We start from the raw sequence: 293 nt of genomic DNA on the forward strand, positions 1-293 counted from the left end.
ACCAATGGCTTTCATCAATTTCTACAAATGCACCGTTATGAAGCATCTTAGCTTAGTTTGGCAACAGTTCTACAAGGACCACACAGCCCAGTCCATTCCACAAACCAGCCTCCCCTCCCCAATCAACTCCACACACACTTCATGCAAGGGATATGGGGAAAAAGCCAGAACGAGGTACTGATTTTGGATGATCAGCAATGATCATATTGAATGGCGGCGCAAGCTCGAAGGGCCAAATGGCCTATTCCTGCATCTATTTTCTATGTTTCTGCCTCAGGAAAGCAGTCAATATA

This window comes from Leucoraja erinacea, chromosome 25, assembly GCF_028641065.1.
Source record: "Leucoraja erinacea ecotype New England chromosome 25, Leri_hhj_1, whole genome shotgun sequence".
Taxonomy (NCBI): domain Eukaryota; kingdom Metazoa; phylum Chordata; class Chondrichthyes; order Rajiformes; family Rajidae; genus Leucoraja; species Leucoraja erinaceus.